The sequence below is a fragment of the Lactuca sativa genome, chromosome 8 (assembly GCF_002870075.4).
Source record: "Lactuca sativa cultivar Salinas chromosome 8, Lsat_Salinas_v11, whole genome shotgun sequence".
Lineage (NCBI taxonomy): Eukaryota > Viridiplantae > Streptophyta > Magnoliopsida > Asterales > Asteraceae > Lactuca > Lactuca sativa.
In genome coordinates this window covers 259,654,227-259,670,131 of record NC_056630.2, presented here as the reverse complement: position 1 = coordinate 259,670,131, position 15,905 = coordinate 259,654,227, and the positions used below count along the sequence as shown (strand labels likewise).

General features: G+C 42.3%; 1 protein-coding gene and 1 non-coding gene across 2 annotated transcripts in view; both read left to right on the top strand.

The window, feature by feature from the left end:
• Window positions 1-15,905, top strand: part of LOC111903614 (WAT1-related protein At5g64700-like) — a 54,067-nt gene that overhangs the window by 10,653 nt on the left and 27,509 nt on the right. The window lies entirely within an intron of this gene.
• Window positions 13,516-13,622, top strand: LOC111886164 (small nucleolar RNA R71). Its single transcript, XR_002848351.2, has one exon. It is a non-coding gene; the product is annotated as a small nucleolar RNA R71 (small nucleolar RNA).

The following is a 15,905-nucleotide window of genomic DNA, read 5'->3' as shown; positions in this document are numbered from 1 at the left end:
TTTCCCATAATTTCCTCAACGTTACTTCCTCCGACTGAAAATCCTGCTGCCTCCCATCCGCCTACCGGATGTACTGAGACTACTCTGGTCTAACCAATCTCCCTATATCTGAGTTACCGGACTCCCACCGGTCACTACACTCCATCGCAAACTCCTAGTCTCTTCCAGCGACTCTTGAAGATACTTCAATTATCTATAACTGTTCTATCCATCCTACCGCTCATACCGAAACGATGCTGCTGGAACCAGCTTGCTTCTATCCCACCTGATTACTCATCTCCTACTTACTCGAGCCTTCCCTCCTGAAGGAAAAGTTACCTGCCTAGCCATCCCTACAGATCACTTATACTCGGCAAAAGGCTCAACTGATCCTGCTGAGAGGGACTTGCCATTTCCCAATCAGCCAACTATATCGTCAGCACTTGCATTCCAATGCAAATACAATATTGACCCAGAACCCTGAAACCTTCCAAACACTGAACTGCCTGCAATACTGAACATGCCTCAAGCCCTAAACTTGCCTGAAACGCTGAACCGACTGAAACGTTGAACGGCCTGAAACACCGAACTGACTAAAACACTGAGCTGTCTGAAACACTGAACTGGCTGAAACCCTGAACTCCAACCCAACTGTGGAGTCAAGGGGCTCCTCACTTAGTCGCTTCCACGACTTCTGAACGAAATCTTCCTCTAGGACTAGTTTCCACTAGTTATCCTGTCACTGTGGCTCTAGCAACCTTCCGATCCAACCAATCGGGTCCATACGTCACATCCTGACATCATCAATTCCACGACTAACAACATGATGGCTCCCAGACTGACGGTAGCCCGCAACATACCCGAACCCCAACGGTCCACTGCTACTCTGATCTCATAACTGATGTGACGATCTATAGCCCAAATTGCTGACTTAGCCATAACTGATCCATTTGGGAAATCCGAAATCTAACCCGTGGATTCCCATATCCTCACTGCTGCACCCGAACTGGTGGGTACAACTGCTTTCCCGCGTCTAACACGCGCTCATGCTACCTACCAATCTGATAAAAGGCTGCGACTACGCTCGCAGACTTACAACTCTCTAATACTATCTGGCTGCTAGTGGATGCTACGGCTACCCCCGCAGACTTACAACACCACTACTACTATCTGACTGCTAGTGAATGCTACGGTTACCCCCGCAGACTTACAACACTACTACTGCCATCTGACTGCTAGTGAATGATACGGCTACCCCCGCAGACTTACAACACTACTACTGCTATCTGACTGCTAGTGAATGCTACGGCTACCCCCTGCAGACTTACAACACTACTACTATCTCGAGAACATCCTGACTATCCCTAATCCTGCTAGTGATTCCTCATCCCGATTTCTAAGAAAAACAGCCCTTAGTCTTCGAATACTGTATCAACCTTAACATCTTATATCCTTGATATTCTTAGCGCTTCGTCGAGGAATTCTTCGGCTTGGTTCCCAAACCAACCGTCTACTAATCCGGATACAAGAAGCTATTGTTGGGAAGTTTCCAACCTCCCAACTCCTGAATCTACGCAACCTGCATGCTGCCTCAGACACTGGCTACTAATACGAAAACATCTCTTGTTACCCGCTCTCAGGATCTTCATTCCGACTCCCATGCGTCCGACAGGTGGTCCTCCAATCCTGGATTCCCAACCAGCTTCTAACCATCTCGATTACATGAACTAACTGTTGGGAAAAGTTCTCGAACTCCCAATTTTGAACTTCTCAATCCATCCATCACTGAGCTACTGCCATTTCTTCTCAGAGGCCGCGCACTCATTCTGAGTCTACGAGACTCTTATCCATGTATACCCGGAGGGTTCTCCCCCACTTCGATCCTGCTTACCCCTTGCTGCTTCACACTCAAAAGAGATCCAAATCTTCACTACCATTTCGGAACATCTACTGGGGAACCCAAGCCCGCCAGGTAGGAATTTAACCAATCCCTCCCAATCACTAACCACTCCGAACTAGCGAAACGAACCAAATCTCTCTCAACCACGCTACAGTTACTGCATCCTCCGAAACCTTCTCCATAAGAGCACATCCCCTAACTACCAACCAATTATCCGAGGTATGCAAATGACATATAACATAATCACAAGCAAGCCACACTGAAACACAACACTTATACCACAAATTGATGCAGAACCATAACAATATAATCATGACATAAGCTGACAGAAAAACAAAAGTTACATACCTTCATTACTCAGTGCCGCTCGAATCTCTGTTGAAACCTACCGAAAAAAAAAAACTCGGCTCCGAGCCGTAGGCACCCTTGCCCGGCCTCGACAACTGCTGGCGGTACTCGAAGTCCCAAGGGCAGGAGCTGGCACCTGCCCTGCTGGATACAAACTCGGACAGTGGGCCTTCTTGTGGCCCCTCTGTCTGCAATGGAAACATATCGGATCAAGACCCTGGGCGATGGTAACAACACAGTCTCTGCTAAAATGACCAATCTGGCCACACTTGAAACACCCAACATCGCCACCACTTCTACGCCTACACACACCCATGTGCATCCTTCCGCACTTCCCGCATCGACTACGGCTCTGATAGTTCCTCGCCCTCAAATCCGAACCCTTGGGCCTCTTACCCGAACCTGAGGCTACATGAGTCCCATCCGCTTTCCTCTTCCTTTCCGACTCCCTGCCCGCCGACTGAGCAGCAGCTGTCTGATCCTGAAGCCTCTCGATCAATCTATCAATGATCCTCACGACCATGTCAGGCAGATCCTCGCGAATGGCTCGCGAAACTTCCTCAACTATCCAATCATCCAAAGGTCTCTCTTGAAAACAGGATGCCCGGCTCACTCCTGTCCCCTGATGGCAGAAACTAGAAATGGGATCTTCCTCCCTGATGGATCCCTGAACTCCATAAGATTCGGGACCTAGACGAGCCCCAAACTGCCCTGAAACTATCCCGGCCTTAAAGGCCTCAAGATGACTGTCCATGAGCTCCACAATGGCCTCTCTAACTGAACCGAAAATCACTAGAGTCTGATCAATGATGTTGCGCGTAATTTCTGCGGAAATGAAATCCCTCATCTGATCATCAAGCTGCCCGGCTCTGAAGCTCGAGCTAGACCCCTCCTCGACACCTGAACTGCTAACTGGTATCTCGCACAACGTCACCATGCTGAAAATATAACAAAATCCTGATCAATTTACACACTACTGCTGAGGGATTTCTCACTCACTACACCATTTCCTGGTTTCGTCTTGGCCCCTCTTGAATCGAGTACGGATCCTCTGCTTTCAGTAGTATGGGCCCCTACTACCTTCCACATCTATCCGTACTTTCCCCAAGAGTTACCTCAACTCCACCAAGTCCCCTTTTATTCTTCTACTGATCTCTGCCACTCTCATCCTAGGCTTGCCCTAGGGAACCTCTGACTCTACCCAAACAGTCCTCAGCTGCTGAAGGCCTCCTAGTAATGCCAATTAGTCACCACCTGAATACCATCACATGTGACGAGGCTCAGATAATCCTTCAAGTAAAAGACTCGTCCCTACAACGGTTGGACTCTGATGTGTGTAAATTCAACTAGTTTTATCCCTACTTTTTATTAATAATTTGAGCACACAAAGGCAGTGAACCTGTCTTTAAGTGGTATAGATTGATAAGTAAGGTATCGAACTCAGGGAACGGAAATTAAACTAATAGCTAATTTTAACTAAAACAAATAATAAAAGTAAATGGTTTTCTCTAGTTTTGCAAGACTAGAAACTTAACAAATTAAATTTGACTAATTAACTAAAGCAACAACTATTCACCAAATTTGATAAAGATGTTTCTATTTAGGTTCAACCAATTCACTCCTATGGTTATTTAAGTTAAGATAGATTAATTGCTATTGGTTACCAATGATAATAGTTAGGTTCATGTTCATTACTCCTAACCCTTAGACAATTAACTAATTTAAGCGTTGATCAAGTGTTTAAACTAATTAATTCCCTAGATTAATTATTTGGGTTAAATAAGATTTGTAATGGTCAATTAAGTTATTAATTCAATTAACCTCTTGTTGGTGGTTTCTCAACAAGCTCACACATTAATCTTCCTAATTTCTTATTAATCTTAGTTTCATAATCATTACTTCCAAGCATACGTTTTAGCATTCACATAGACATATGAGGTTAACAATTAAGTGATGTTCATGCAACCTAATTGCCTTCCAATTAACAGAAAATAGTAGTGATTAACACATAAGGTTCTTTAACAAACTTAATTTAACAAATCACCAATAGACAATTAAACAAGAATCAATAATTAAACCATAGGAGTTCTTTGGTATTCCCCAAACAGAAACAAAAACGAGTTTAGCTCATAGTTGCAGTAGAAACAAACAAAGAAACAAAGTTTAAGAAAGCAAACATGTTTAATTCCTAAGTCTAAGTGGTAGAATTAACCTAATTGCTTGAATTCTTCCAACTCTTGAAGCTTAGGGTTCCTTAGCGCCTTCTCAACCTTTTAGTCGCAGCTAATCCTTCAAAAATTGCCAGCGCTTCCATCCCAAGTGATCAGGATTCGTCTTATAAAGATATCTCAAAACAGAGGCTACTCGGCGAGTAGCAGAATCAACTCGCCGAGTAGGTCAATACTTATCCGTCTTCAGGTTAGCAGTCGTACATATCTTCTAATATCTCATCGTGTACTCGCCGAGTAGGGCCGAGGTACTCGCCGAGTAGGTCATTCTTGGCACCCTTTAATCTTCTCTTGCTTTCCTTTTCTCCTTTTTACATCCAAGCATATCTTTTGGGCTGAAAACACAATTCAAAGCATTTTGAGTACCTTTTGTCCAAATTATTCTCATAATTAACCAAAAATAACTAAGAATATATGTTAAATAATTAACTAATTATGCACATATCAAAATACCCCACACTTGACTTTTGCTTGCCCCCAAGCAAAACTATGTTTTAAACACATTAAAATCACATTAATAATTCCAATCATTCCCAGCCATTATGCCAAGACCTCAACGCATGCATTTGTGTCTAATTCCTAAAAACCCCCCATACTCCAAATACTCACAATCCTCATAAACATTCGCCCACTCACCCCGAACTATGCTCATTTTATGCAACCCTCCGAATCCATCCTCAGAAAACCTCTTTACCCTCAAGGTATTTTTAATTGAGCAACCCAAGCATACATAATCTAGATAATTACAATTAATGATACCACATTGGAGCTCTTTGGAATTCTTCACTTCTTTGACATTTGATCTTTAATTTCTTTGAATTCACCACCTTATTGTTTGATTTTTGGTATCTTCAATTTTTTTGAATTTCTTCGAATTTCCGATCTTCATATTTGACATTTGACTTTGATGCTCCAAAAATTCTTCAAACTTTTCCTTGTAATTCTCTTTTTTTTTTTTTTTTTTTTTTTTTACATGTATTCCTCACTTTATTTTTTCACTCAAATCCCTACATGCTTAAGCAGGGGCGCTCAATCTCAACCTTTATTGGCTAATGATAAAAATCTTCCTGGATACATTTCAGGTTTAGGCTGCAAAACATATTGCATCCCTCAGGCTGAGCAGGGTCGTGTTTTTGTCTCATGATTTCACTGGAATAAGGAAGCCACAAATGCACTAGAACGTGTATAGGCTCAACTAAACATTTGGGTTCTCATGCAATTATTAACACAACTTTAATATGGAATCCTAATTTTTTACCAAAATTTTCTAATTTAAGACCTAAGCATTTTAAATATTCAACAAGTTAAACATTAGCCTAAATTAAGATTCTAAGTGTTCTAAGATGTGACTAACCCCCTACCCCACACTTATTTTATGCAATGCCCTCATTGCATATTATAACAAAAAAAATGCAATTAGAGAGAAAGTTGGAACAAACTCCCCTGGGGTAGCAGTCGCTAGGTTGACACTCTCGTCTTCAACTCCATCTTTTAGTGACTTTAACCATGGGAACAGCTCATCCATGGCATGGGTGTCATATGTCTCGTGTGGTTGATAGCTCGAAAACTCCAAGGAAAATTGGTTGTTGCACAAGTCGCAGTAGTAGTGCACAAAGAATGTATGAATGGCACATGAACAATAACCAGAACAAAGAAAAATTCCTCCTGCAGCAGGCTACTCGGCGAGTATGCGATTAAACTCGGCGAGTAGGATGTATCGGACAAGCAGATCGCACAGAAGCAGATGTACTCGCCGAGTAGTATTAGTGCACTCGGCGAGTAGAGCATATAATTCCAGAAATTGTCTAATTGCTGGCTTTCTTTACTCTAGTGTTGTCATATAAATGCACCCTCCAAGAACTCTCTAAACAGCAGCTATCTAATAAATTCTCAATTAGTACGGACTCAACCCTAGGAACAAAACTCCATAAGCATCCCTAAAAGCTCTCATTCCTCGCTTGACCATTCCTAAATAGCATGCATCCTAGCTTCAATACCTGAAAAGAAAACTAAAAGTAACACTAAAATTCAAACCACTTAACCAAGGTTACATGTCCACAATTGTCCTTAAAACAAACATCATAAACAAAACAAATAAAATCTTCATTCCTCATCGTCCATCCCAGCTCCTCCAGCTCCACTTCCACCTTCTCCACTCCTTCGTTGCATCCGTTCGTCCCAATTCATTATGTACGGATAACCGGGTCCCGGCCGCGGGGCAATGTGCATTTGTTGGAAAAGATAATCAAAGGATTGATTGGTATAATTGACTCCTCGCCCTATATCATCCAAGTATCGCCGATACTCCACTTGGTTCCACCCTTCGTTATCCTCCACCGGAATCACCGGTGGATCTTCACGTACCCGCTCGTTCCTTGGCCTAACCCGCCTTCCGGGCTCTTCTGGGACCGCCGGCTCATCTTCATTTGGAATAGTAAAGGAATCACCAAATTTCTCCACTATCCGAGCCCTCCTATAGAGTACCGTATTGAACGGAGGAGGGTGGATAACCGTTAGCATTTGGGCTTGCGGTAATTCCAAAATCCCAAATGATCGCGCGAGCCTCGTGATGAACATACCCCCATTGATGTTCGAGTTGATTTTTTCCTTAACTGCTCCTTCCGCAAGAAATTTAGCAATGCAATATGGGAGATCGCAGAAAACATCGGGGGTGATGATACTCCACATATAAAAGATATCAAGGGTGGGAACTTTATCCCCATCCTTTCGCATGTTGATTGTGCTTGCAATGAATCGGTGAATGAGTCGATGGATTGGAGAACGAATATGCCCTTCTTGAGCAGTGGAAGGTATATAGACCCGGTTAGCAATTGTACTCCACCATGTTGATGCCACCACCCCCTCGGGAAGTTCTTTGTAGGTATTTTCCAAGAAGGCTTCAAAGTAGTCCGTCATTGTCATATCTTGATCGTAGATGCCCAACCGCCAAGAGAACTCAACCATGCTGCATTGTCGCATCTCTCCTCCCAAAGAAAACGAGATCGTGTTTGGATTGTAATATTCACTCCCACCTCGGAATGAAATAGTAGCAAAGAATTCCCAGCACAACTCCGCATATACTGGCTCTTGTATTTTAAATAATTGCAGCCAACCATCACAAGTGATGTTGGCATAACCCAAGTTACAATCTTTTACCAAATATGGAGTAAGTTCCTCTTCCAAGCCGACATTACCCATCCATCCCCAATCCACTGCAGTGGGCAAGTGAATTTCTTTCTGTCGCAGCGCTTCCAACCTGTTTAGGGCTCGAGTTTTGGAGGATTTAGAGGTAATTTGTTGAAAGGCTAACCATGGCATATCACCATGGCCTCCTCCTCTTGATGATTGTCCTCTCCTTGCCATGATCCCTGTAAAAACATAACAAAAACACAACAACAAACAACACCCCATAAATAAAACAGAAAATTTTTTTCATCTTTGCGAGACCTACTCGCCGAGTACGCGAGCATACTCGCCGAGTAGTATGAACACTCGGACAGATTCGAAATCGAAGCTGTGTAGTCTGCGAATTAGTCCAATTTATCCATAGGGGTTTGTCGTAATTGTGTTTCTAACCACATATGTTGAAGAAATTACACCAAATATCCCCTAATTCATGAGTAAATCAAAGCCCTAGAAATTGTGAAAAACTCCCCAAATCCGAAAATATACCAAATGTGGGGAAATAGGTGACAAAGACTGGACCTTTCATGAAATTAAAGAGTAAAAATGTTACCTTGGTGGTTGAATTAAGAGAAAGAGAAAGGAAATTGACTAGATCTTGAAGAACTCTTGAGAGATGGCTTGAGAGAAACTGCTCGGCGAGTATGGGGGTGAAGTGTTGAACAAAAGCAGTTTTTTTACAGAATTTATTTTACTGGGTTTAAACCGTATACTCGCCGAGTATAATGGATATACTCGCCGAGTACGGACGCGTGTTGTGAAGTTTTAGCTGTATACGAGCATCTACTCGCCGAGTATAACCGATATACTCGCCGAGTATATGTCTCAGATTGAAAAAATTTAAGTTTTTGCCAATTTTACTATGTGATTTTCTTTATTTTAGCCTTTCCACCCCACACTTTTAGTAGAGCTTGTCCTCAAGCACTTAGAGAAGTAGAATGAATGAAGAGAAATGAAAAAAATAATACGAAAAATAAAGAAAGTGAAAGAAAATGCAAACGTGAAACTCGGGTTGCCTCCCGAGAAGCGCTTCTTTTGATGGAGTCATTAGCTGGACTCCGCCCCTTCTATGTTTTTGCAATTCCGCACAGCAGGAGCTCCTCCATTCCTTCATTGCGGGGGACTCCTTCTTCATATTTCTTCACTCGATGGCCATTGACTTTAAATGGCGTGCCATCTCTTGAGATCAATTCAATAGCCCCATGAGGAAACACCGTCTTAACCACAAATGGACCATCCCACCTTGATTTGAGTTTGCCCGAGAAAAGTTTTAGACGGGAATTGAAGAGTAGTACTTTTTGGCCTTCATGGATGTCTTTGCTTTTGATTCTTTGGTCATGCCATCTCTTGGTCTTTTCTTTATAGAGCCATGAACTAGAATAGGCCTCATTCCGGAGTTCTTCAAGGGCATTCATTTGCATTAAACGGTTGGTCTTCAATTCTTCCATGTCAAAGTTGCATCTTTTTAGCGCCCAATATGCCTTGTGCTCGATTTCAACCGGTAAATGGCATTGCTTTCCATAAACTAACCTATGTGGTGTAGTACCAATAGGTGTTTTGAAAGCGGTACGAAACGCCCATAGCGCGTCATCCAATTTATCCGACCATTCCTTGCGATTGCTTCCCACCGACTTCTCCAAGATACGCTTCAAAGCTCGATTGGTAACTTCCGTTTGCCCACTCGTTTGCGGGTGGTATGATGTGGAGAACTTATGGGTCACCCCATATTTCTTGAGCACCTTGTCCAATTGATCATTGGCAAAGTGTGTGCCACGGTCACTAATTAGGGCCTTTGGAACACCAAACCGGGAGAATAGTCTTTTCAAGAACCGTACCACTACCCGTCCGTCATTTGTAGGTAAAGCCTGCGCCTCCGCCCATTTTGACACATAATCCACCGCCACGAGAATGTACTTGTTTCCTTTGGATGTGGGGAATGGCCCCATGAAGTCTATGCCCCACACGTCGAACACCTCGCACACTTGAATGCTATGTTGTGGCATTTCATTACGGGAGGAAATGTTTCCCACCCTTTGGCAAGCATCACATTCTTTGACATATTGGGCTGCATCTTTGAAGATTGTTGGCCAATAAAACCCAATGTCAAAGATCTTCTTCGCGGTATAGTGTGCGCCATGATGTCCTCCCGTGGGTCCGCTATGGCATTGCTCTAGTATTTTTCGACTCTCCTTTCCGAACACACATCTTCTTATAATCCCGTCCGCGCAACTTCGGAAGAGGTATGGATCGTCCCAAAAGTAATATTTGATTTCCGAAAAGAATTTCTTCTTTTGCTGACTACTATACTCCTTCGGGACGTAATTTGTAGCTAAGTAGTTAGCTATATCCGCGAACCATGGTTCCTCTCCCACGGACACCATAATGTATTCATCCGGGAAGTCATCTCCATCTTTATCTTCTTGCAATGCCGGGTTCTCGAGCCTAGATAAATGATCGGCAGCTACGTTCTCCATTCCCTTCTTATCTCGTATCTCTATATCGAATTCTTGAAGAAGCAGCACCCATCGTATTAGTCTTGGCTTGGCATCCTGTTTGGAAAACAAATACTTGATAGCCGAGTGGTCAGTAAAAACAGTGGTTTTAGATAAAACCAAATAAGGGCGAAATTTATCGAAAGCATAAACTACGGCTAACAGTTCTTTTTCAGTAGTGGTATAATTCTCTTGGGCAGGATTCAAGGTCTTGCTTGCATAATAAATGGGTTGAAAATGCTTGTCAACCCTTTGTCCAAGGACGGCTCCTAGTGCATAGTCACTCGCATCACACATGATCTCGAAGGGTAAGTTCCAATTTGGTGCTATAATGATTGGGGCATTAGTTAATTTTTCTTTTAAAAAGTCAAATGCCTCTAAACACTCTTTAGTGAAATTAAAGGGTGCATCTTTTAACAATAATTGTGTTAGAGGTTTCGTAATTTTAGAAAAATCTTTAATAAAACGCCGGTAAAAGCCTGCGTGTCCCAAAAAGCTTCTAATGCCCTTCACATTAGTTGGCGGGGGTAATTTAGCGATGGTGTCTATCTTTGCCCGATCCACCTCAATCCCCTTTTTAGAGACTTTATGTCCCAATACTATACCCTCCTTGACCATGAAATGACACTTTTCCCAATTTAGGACCAAGTCGGTTTTCTCACATCTAGCAAGCATCGAGTCAAGATTTGTAAGGCAGTCATTAAAAGAAGATCCAAATACAGAGAAATCATCCATAAAGACCTCCATGAATTTCTCCACCATATCATGGAATATGGCGGTCATGCACCTTTGAAATGTCGCAGGTGCGTTGCATAAGCCAAATGGCATGCGTCTATAGGCGAAGGTCCCACTGGGGCATGTAAAGGTGGTCTTTTCTTGGTCCATTGGGTCTATGGGTATTTGGAAATACCCGGAAAACCCGTCTAAGAAGCAATAATAGCTATGGCCCGAAAGTCTCTCTAACATTTGGTCTATGAAAGGAAGGGGGAAATGGTCTTTGCGAGTGGCATCGTTTAGCTTGCGATAATCGATACACACTCGCCAACCGGTTACCGTTCGCGTTGGAATTAACTCATTCTTCTCGTTGGTAATGACCGTCATTCCTCCTTTCTTGGGCACCACCTGGACCGGACTCACCCATGGGCTATCGGAGATGGAGTAGATGATTCCTGCATCCAAAAGCTTTACCACCTCCTTCTTGACGACTTCTTGCATGTTCGGGTTTAATCTTCTTTGATGTTGCACCACCGGTCTGGCTCCTTCTTCTAAGTTTATTTTGTGAGAGCAGTAGGATGGACTTATTCCCTTTATGTCGGAGATGCTCCACGCGATGGCTTTCTTTCTTTTCTTCAGTACCCGTACAAGCTCTTCCTTTTCTGTCTTGGAGAGATCTGAGGCTATAATTACTGGCTTCTGATTTCCTTCTTCCAGAAAGGCGTATTCCAGATGGTTAGGCAGTGTTTTGAGCTCCAATTTAGTGTTTATAGTGGAGTACTCGCCGAGTGCAGGTATGGTACTCGGCGAGTTCATGGCGGCATTTGCGACTGCTGACTTTTCTTCAGGTGTACTCGGCGAGTAGATCGGGTCTACTCGGCGAGTAGGGCTTTCAGCTTGGTTTTTGAGTTCTTCATACTCTGCTTCCTCCAACAGTCTTTCAATCTCTAGTAAATCTTTCTCTGGATCAAATACTTCTTCAAAAGCTGCAACCTTGCTGGAATCTTCAGGTATGTCTCCTTTCAATATCTCGTCAAGCATGTCGATTGAGAACGCCGTGTCGTCACTACTCCTTGAGTACTTCATGGCTTGGTCTACCCCGAATGTTACTGAGTCATCCCCAACTCGCAATGTGAGCTTTGAGTCTCTCATGTCTACGATGGCGCTAGCGGTGTTGAGGAAGGGTCTTCCAAGGATGATTGGTACTTGCGGATCCGCCTCCATGTCAAGAATGATGAAGTCAGCCGGGAAGACAAACTTGTCTACTTTCACTAATAGATCTTCACATATGCCTCTTGGGAAAGTAACCGTCTTGTTTGCTAAATGAATTGCCATCCGAATTGGCTTTGGCTCTGGGAGGTCCAGCTTTTTGAAGAACGAGTATGGCATAAGGTTTACACTCGCTCCCGAATCAGCTAAAGCATGAATTGCTGCCAAGTTGCCAAATTGGCAAGGTAAAGTTAAGCTCCCCGGATCACCCTTCTTCTTTGGTAGTTTGTTTAGCATGGCTGCGGAGCAATTCTCATTCAATACTACTTTCTGCACCTCTTCCATCTTTCTTCTATTAGTGAGGAGTTCCTTAAGGAACTTTGCGTACTTGGGCATTTGCACGACGGCTTCGATGAAAGGAATGTTTATTTGAAGAGTTTTAATATGATCAAGGAATTTCTGATACTCCTCTTCCTGCTTCTCCTTCTTGGCTCGGGCTGGGTACGGCATTGGAGGCTGGTAAGGTTTGACGGGTGGCTGATCATGTGGTTTTTCAGATGTACTCGCCGAGTACATCGGTCCTACTCGGCGAGTAGATCTGTCAGATTGTGAATGTTGGTTCTCAGCTTGTGCTTCCGTTTCTTCCTTCTGTGAGTCCTTATTCTCTTCAGTACGAATGGGGGCCAGGGGAGTAATAACCTTCCCACTTCTTGTGGTAATAATGTTCACTTGCGCGCCTCGTGGGTTGTTCTCGGTTTTGCTAGGAAGTTCACCCGGTGACCTTTGGTTTAATTGTTGAGCGAGTTGCCCAAGCTGAGTTTCTATATTATGGATGGATGCTTGCTGATTCCTGAGCATTGTTCTTGTTTCTTGGATAGCAGCATCGTGGTCACTGTGTCTTTTCTCGGAAGCAGCCACAAATTTAGTTAGCATCTCTTCTAAGCTTGGCTTCTTCTCTTGCACCGGCTCCTCTTTTTGGTAGAATCCTCTCCCTTTTTGCCTATACTTCTCCTCCTTGGCCTTCTTGTACTCTTCATAAGGTAACCACTCCTTCTTCGGTTTTCGCCAGTCTTCTTCATATCGGTCACCGCTCGAATAGCATGCTTGTGCCTTTTTGTTGCCGTGCTCATCCAAATCACAATCTCTAGTGAGGTGAGGTCCATTGCAATTCTCGCAACCCACCCGTATGGCATGGATCGTTTGATCCATTTTATCCATTCTTCTATCCATGGTTTTTAACATGGCCATGACCGCGGATAAATCTTCAGTAGCAGCATATGCGGCTCCCCTCGTGACATCATTCCTTGGGTTGTGGTATTCTCTAGAGTGTTTAGAGAATTCTTCAATTAATTCTTTAATCACCGGGGGTGGCTTCTTTGTAAGTGGGCCTTGTGAGTCTAGCAACTGCCGGGTTGTGACATTAACTCCATCATAAAAGATGGAAACTTCTTGCTGGCTGTTTAGATCATGGTGTGGGCAATTTCGTAGTAAACTTTTGTACCTCTCCCATGCTTCATATAAAGATTCTCCAGCTTGTTGTTCAAAATTTGCAATGGCCTTCTTGAGCTTGGCTATTTTTGATGGTGGGCAAAAGTGATCTATAAATTCTTCCTTCATTTTGGCCCAAGTAGTGACTGACCCGGGAGGAAGTGATTTGAGCCAGTCTTTAGCAACACCCTTGAAGGTTACCGGAAGCATCCGAAGTAGTTGAGTTTCGCGGGTTACATTTGGAATGTTGAAATAGTCAGCAACATCATTTACTTCATCCAAATGTTTGTAGGCATCTTCATGATCTTTCCCATAGAAAGGTATTTCCTTAAGCGCAGCTAGGATATGACCTTTTAGTTCGAAGGTAGCAGTTGCGGGAATTGCGGGTTGCACAAGTCCCGGGCCATGGTCGTCGCGCATCCTCTTCTTCCATTCCCCCATGGGAATTTCATCAATGTTAGCCATAGTGAATGCTAACTCTTCCTCCGATCCGGTTTCTTGTTTGTATGTTGCCTCCTCTTCTTCCTCGGTCTCGTATCCAATATCTTCTTGGATTGGCTCCTCAATTGTCAAGGAAGCGCTAGAAGCTCCTGATTTACTGCTCTTCTTTTTCCCAAAAACAGTCTTCAAGTTGGACAATGGTGATTTCTTTGGTGTGCTTGAACTCTCCACGTCCTTCCCTTTGTTTCTTTTCAATTCGGATTCGGGGTCTTCAAACGGGGGTACTAGTGGCGTGTTTGCTCCTCTGGTCATGAAAGTCCTGAAATTAATCAAATAAAAGCGTAAAAAGAACAAAAAAAAAATTGCAAACAACTAAAAGAAAAAAAAAATCTAAATGAGCTGTTACTCGCCGAGTAGTCGCGAGTGCACTCGGCGAGTAGCAGTGATTTTTCAAAAAAATTTCTAAGTTTTAAATCTAACTAAAACAGATACTAAAACCTAATTGCTATTTACTAAACTGCAATAACTGAACTTTATGCAAGTAATCTCACACAAAGGATCGAAAAAATTAGGAATTAGCTTAATTATTTAGAACCGTTCCCCGGCAACGGCGCCAAAAACTTGATGTGTGTAAATTCAACTAGTTTTATCCCTACTTTTTATTAATAATTTGAGCACACAAAGGCAGTGAACCTGTCTTTAAGTGGTATAGATTGATAAGTAAGGTATCGAACTCAGGGAACGGAAATTAAACTAATAGCTAATTTTAACTAAAACAAATAATAAAAGTAAATGGTTTTCTCTAGTTTTGCAAGACTAGAAACTTAACAAATTAAATTTGACTAATTAACTAAAGCAACAACTATTCACCAAATTTGATAAAGATGTTTCTATTTAGGTTCAACCAATTCACTCCTATGGTTATTTAAGTTAAGATAGATTAATTGCTATTGGTTACCAATGATAATAGTTAGGTTCATGTTCATTACTCCTAACCCTTAGACAATTAACTAATTTAAGCGTTGATCAAGTGTTTAAACTAATTAATTCCCTAGATTAATTATTTGGGTTAAATAAGATTTGTAATGGTCAATTAAGTTATTAATTCAATTAACCTCTTGTTGGTGGTTTCTCAACAAGCTCACACATTAATCTTCCTAATTTCTTATTAATCTTAGTTTCATAATCATTACTTCCAAGCATACGTTTTAGCATTCACATAGACATATGAGGTTAACAATTAAGTGATGTTCATGCAACCTAATTGCCTTCCAATTAACAGAAAATAGTAGTGATTAACACATAAGGTTCTTTAACAAACTTAATTTAACAAATCACCAATAGACAATTAAACAAGAATCAATAATTAAACCATAGGAGTTCTTTGGTATTCCCCAAACAGAAACAAAAACGAGTTTAGCTCATAGTTGCAGTAGAAACAAACAAAGAAACAAAGTTTAAGAAAGCAAACATGTTTAATTCCTAAGTCTAAGTGGTAGAATTAACCTAATTGCTTGAATTCTTCCAACTCTTGAAGCTTAGGGTTCCTTAGCGCCTTCTCAACCTTTTAGTCGCAGCTAATCCTTCAAAAATTGCCAGCGCTTCCATCCCAAGTGATCAGGATTCGTCTTATAAAGATATCTCAAAACAGAGGCTACTCGGCGAGTAGCAGAATCAACTCGCCGAGTAGGTCAATACTTATCCGTCTTCAGGTTAGCAGTCGTACATATCTTCTAATATCTCATCGTGTACTCGCCGAGTAGGGCCGAGGTACTCGCCGAGTAGGTCATTCTTGGCACCCTTTAATCTTCTCTTGCTTTCCTTTTCTCCTTTTTACATCCAAGCATATCTTTTGGGCTGAAAACACAATTCAAAGCATTTTGAGTACCTTTTGTCCAAATTATTCTCATAATTAACCAAAAA